The sequence below is a fragment of the Schistocerca cancellata genome, unplaced genomic scaffold, assembly GCF_023864275.1.
Source record: "Schistocerca cancellata isolate TAMUIC-IGC-003103 unplaced genomic scaffold, iqSchCanc2.1 HiC_scaffold_785, whole genome shotgun sequence".
Classification (NCBI taxonomy): Eukaryota; Metazoa; Arthropoda; class Insecta; order Orthoptera; family Acrididae; genus Schistocerca; species Schistocerca cancellata.
Genome location: NW_026046796.1, coordinates 185,752 through 190,693, shown reverse-complemented (window position 1 = coordinate 190,693; position 4,942 = coordinate 185,752).

Here is a 4,942-nt window from a genome sequence, read left to right as displayed (position 1 = left end):
AGTACTCCGTGGCCATCTGCGGGCACTGATGGTGAGATATCGGTCTTCTTGTGGTGTTGTACACTGTGGACGTCCCGTACTGTAGCGCCTGGACGCGTTTCCTGTCTGCTGGAATCGTTGCCATAATCTTGAGATCACACTTTGTGGCACACGGAGGGCCCGTGCTACGACCTGCAGTGTTTGACCAGCCCCCAGTCGCCCTAGTATTCTACCCCTCATAACGTCATCAATATGTGTTCTTAGAGCCATTTTCAACACACAGTCACCATTAGCACGTCTGAAAACGTTTGCACGCTTACTCGCTGCACCGTATTCTGACATGCACCAACACACTCTGCGTATGTGGACTGCTGCCGGCGCCACCGTGCGACGACCGCAGGTCAAATGCACCGCATAGTCACACCCCGAGGTGATTTAAACCCGCAGACCACCCACCAGAGCGTTGTTTCACCAAGTATCAGCATTATCCGTAATTTATGAGCATGAGTGTACAATACTGACAAGATCTTCCCGATTGCAACAGGTTTAAATTTCAAAAGAATATTTGTTTTTAGGATGACCATGCTGTACTTTGGAACATCTTTGCGCATTAGGAGAAACCTTTATTTTCCAGAGCACTTTTCGTTATTTCAGAGAAAGACTGCGATACGTAAAAAATGAACGCCATCATCAGATAACTGCTGGCTGGCTGGCTAGAGGAGAAATTCTGAAAATACCATGGTACAACGGCCTCCCCTACCCCGTATGCTCCCAACTTGTACGTAAAGAGACGGTACACATCTGTGTCGAACGCCTTTCGGAAGTCAAGGAAGACGGCACCTACTTGGGCGCACGTTCTCACTCCATACCGCATTATCATTGTCGTAGGCAACGGTGGCGCTTTACAAGTGGGGCTGGCAGCAAGTTATACACTTCTGGGAGGGAGGTTTACAGCAGTACTGTGCGCCTCGCCGACGCTACATTCGAATCCTGCTTCAAATGGCTCTGAGCACTATGGGACTTAACAGCTGTGGTCATCAGTCCCCTAGAACTTAGAACTACTTAAACCTAACTAACCTAAGGACATCACACACATCCATGCCCGAGGCAGGATACGAACCTGCGACCGTAGCGGTCGCGCGGTTCCAGACTGCAGCGCCTAGAACCGCTCGGTCACTCCGGCCAGCTCGAACCCTGGTCCAGCCACTATGTGCATGTTGGCACAAATGTGCTCTGTGTCACAATTACCACTTTTCTGCTACATTATCAGATCGTTTGACTTTCCATTTCATGCGAGCCATTTCTTCCTTCTCAATTCCGTCCACCACGTCATCCAGGACCTGAAATCTCATCTTTCCTCGCCCCCCTGATTCCTTCCACATACCCTTCGTAGCACTGTTTTTATGAACCCCTCCATCTTCTTAAAATTTATCCAATCGAGCTTCTTTTCTTCTTCTTTTTTACTCCCACTCTTCTCAGTACCTCATTTTTTACCCTATCCATCCAACTTATTCTCTCCACTCTCCTCCATGTCCACATTTCATAAGCTGCTATATGACTGCTCGTTGGCTGTATGCTCGTTCTTTATATATTTTTAATTTATATTGAACCTGTGACCATCTCCTCGCGTTACCTTAGAGAATTGTACCCGACCTTGCGTCCTGGCCGCTAATATACCAGGCCTATAAGAAATGGTGTCTATATTGTGACCCTTATTCGATTAACTTGATAAACAAATTATTTTTGAAATATGCGCAACGGAAACTGGTGCGAGTTTCTCTAAGATAACACGTTCTGGGGTGGTTGAACTCAAAGCCGTCACTATAGCAGCTGGTAGCCTATCTAAATTCACATTACAGATTATTTCTGTCTTTCATTAACTTTAGAAAATCGAACTGATTAAGATACATCCTACCCATTTCATGTAGCAGGTGACTGGGGGACTATTTCTTAACTGAAATGCTGACTCTCATTTAATAGATTTATTTTCTACTTTGACGAAAACACAAAAAACTATATGACACATAATTTCATAATAACACAAAAAATACATAAGTGGGCCACACCGTCTTTAGCGGGAAAGTCGTCACTCATTCTTTAAGACTGACGTATCGTCATGCATGAATTACACCACTAGAAATTTAAGGTAGGCCACTGCTGAAGGGTAGATAACCTCTATCAGAGAAAAGATTCTGGGCAAAAATGATGTACTATTGGCGCCAAAATGAAGGGCGAACTGAACTCACAAAGAAAGTACCAAAAATAATTAAATTTCGCGACAGAAATTTCTCGATCTGCCATCCGATACGCAACCTGCACTCATTGAGCTAAAAGTGAAGCTTATAACTCGGGAAATACACTCCTGGAAATGGAAAAAAGAACACATTGACACCGGTGTGTCAGACCCACCATACTTGCTCCGGACACTGCGAGAGGGCTGTACAAGCAATGATCACACGCACGGCACAGCGGACACACCAGGAACCGCGGTGTTGGCCGTCGAATGGCGCTAGCTGCGCAGCATTTGTGCACCGCCGCCGTCAGTGTCAGCCAGTTTGCCGTGGCATACGGAGCTCCATCGCAGTCTTTAACACTGGTAGCATGCCGCGACAGCGTGGACGTGAACCGTATGTGCAGTTGACGGACTTTGAGCGAGGGCGTATAGTGGGCATGCGGGAGGCCGGGTGGACGTACCGCCGAATTGCTCAACACGTGGGGCGTGAGGTCTCCACAGTACATCGATGTTGTCGCCAGTGGTCGGCGGAAGGTGCACGTGCCCGTCGACCTGGGACCGGACCGCAGCGACGCACGGATGCACGCCAAGACCGTAGGATCCTACGCAGTGCCGTAGGGGACCACACCGCCACTTCCCAGCAAATTAGGGACACTGTTGCTCCTGGGGTATCGGCGAGGACCATTCGCAACCGTCTCCATGAAGCTGGGCTACGGTCCCACACACCGTTAGGCCGTCTTCCGCTCACGCCCCAACATCGTGCAGCCCGCCTCCAGTGGTGTCGCGACAGGCGTGAATGGAGGGACGAATGGAGACGTGTCGTCTTCAGTGATGAGAGTCGCTTCTGCCTTGGTGCCAATGATGGTCGTATGCGTGTTTTGCGCCGTGCAGGTGAGCGCCACAATCATGACTGCATACGACCGAGGCACACAGGGCCAAACCCGGCATCATGGTGTGGGGAGCGATCTCCTACACTGGCCGTACACCACTGGTGATCGTCGAGGGGACACTGAATAGTGCACGGTACATCCAAACCGTCATCGAACCCATCGTTCTACCATTCCTAGACCGGCAAGGGAACTTGCTGTTCCAACAGGACAATGCACGTCCGCATGTATCCCGTGCCACCCAACGTGCTCTAGAAGGTGTAAGTCAACTACCCTGGCCAGCAAGATCTCCGGATCTGTCCCCCATTGAGCATGTTTGGGACTGGATGAAGCGTCGTCTCACGCGGTCTGCACGTCCAGCACGAACGCTGGTCCAACTGAGGCGCCAGGTGGAAATGGCATGGCAAGCCGTTCCACAGGACTACATCCAGCATCTCTACGATCGTCTCCATGGGAGAATAGCAGCCTGCATTGCTGCGAAAGGTGGATATACACTGTACTAGTGCCGACATTGTGCATGCTCTGTTGCCTGTGTCTATGTGCCTGTGGTTCTGTCAGTGTGATCATGTGATGTATCTGACCCCAGGAATGTGTCAATAAAGTTTCCCCTTCCTGGGACAATGAATTCACGGTGTTCTTATTTCAATTTCCAGGAGTGTAGCTAAATGAACTGATGGTGCGTCGCATGCTCACTACCACAAAGCACAATTTCACAAACACATTTCAGAGAAAACTATTGCAAATAAACTAAAACCGGAACCTGTACCGATGAAGGTATGTTGAATGCGTGCTGTGAGCATACCCTGTCGTGAACTTTTAGCCATATTACCTCATTTCTATCTCACCAAATCTGCGAGCTGCTCTGCTCCCGCGTCCGGTCCGCCTCATGGCTGGCCCCACAGTGCTCTCCACGCGCCCAAGTCCGCCCAACGTTCCTATTCAAACGCGGTGGTGGGGAGACTCACCTCACCCCCGCACCAACTTTGTAACCTACCCTCGTGCCTGTTTTCATCTTTGCTTGCTGCTCTGGCCTACCTGCCGTTATTCTTATTATGTTGGCAATGACTGCTATTCCCTTAAACTGTTCCCTTTGGTCCATGCTCCCACTACATTTGACTTCCATTCATACCCACGCACACTCATACAGGATGGAACAAGGAGCTACATATAAACGGCGTGTGACCTCTTTGTGAAATGATGAAAAATAAACGAATGAGTCAAATATTCCTTTCACCCAGCGAAGTATTGAAGCAGCTAGCAATCAAAGAAAACCTTATATCTCGATATAGAAAACATAATTACTTCCTACTGTAACGTGAGGCAAAACGAAAGTAACGCCTCAAAGCCTATCCTTCTTCCTCAGTGTCCACGTTTCAGTAGCGTACAGGAGCACACTCCATACAAAACCTTTTTTTTAAGACTTTTCCTTAAATCTTTGTCCATACTGCTGCAGAATATTCTCCTTTTCTTATAAAATGCCCCTTTCACCGTTACTATTCCGGTTTTATTTTTTGTGACGCTTTTCACAGTCAGTTTCTGTCGTGTGTTTAAAGCTATTCAGGCGTTCTAATACTTTTGCATTCAGCATTATCTTCATCCTTTAGTTTCCTCCCAGTGCAATTACATCTCTTTTCCTCTGTGATTACTTTCATTCCCTAAATCTTCCCTTTAGCTTCGATGTGCTATGTGTACCTGGTGCGCAAATGTCGACTTGTTTGTGCTAGCTAGCACAATAACTGGACAGGCCGCACCGGTATGTGAGCCACTTCGAGTACGCCCACGAAGTAGTGCCGCTGGGCGGCAGTGCGGCTAGAGCTGGTGTTGACTCACAGGGGAACCTCCC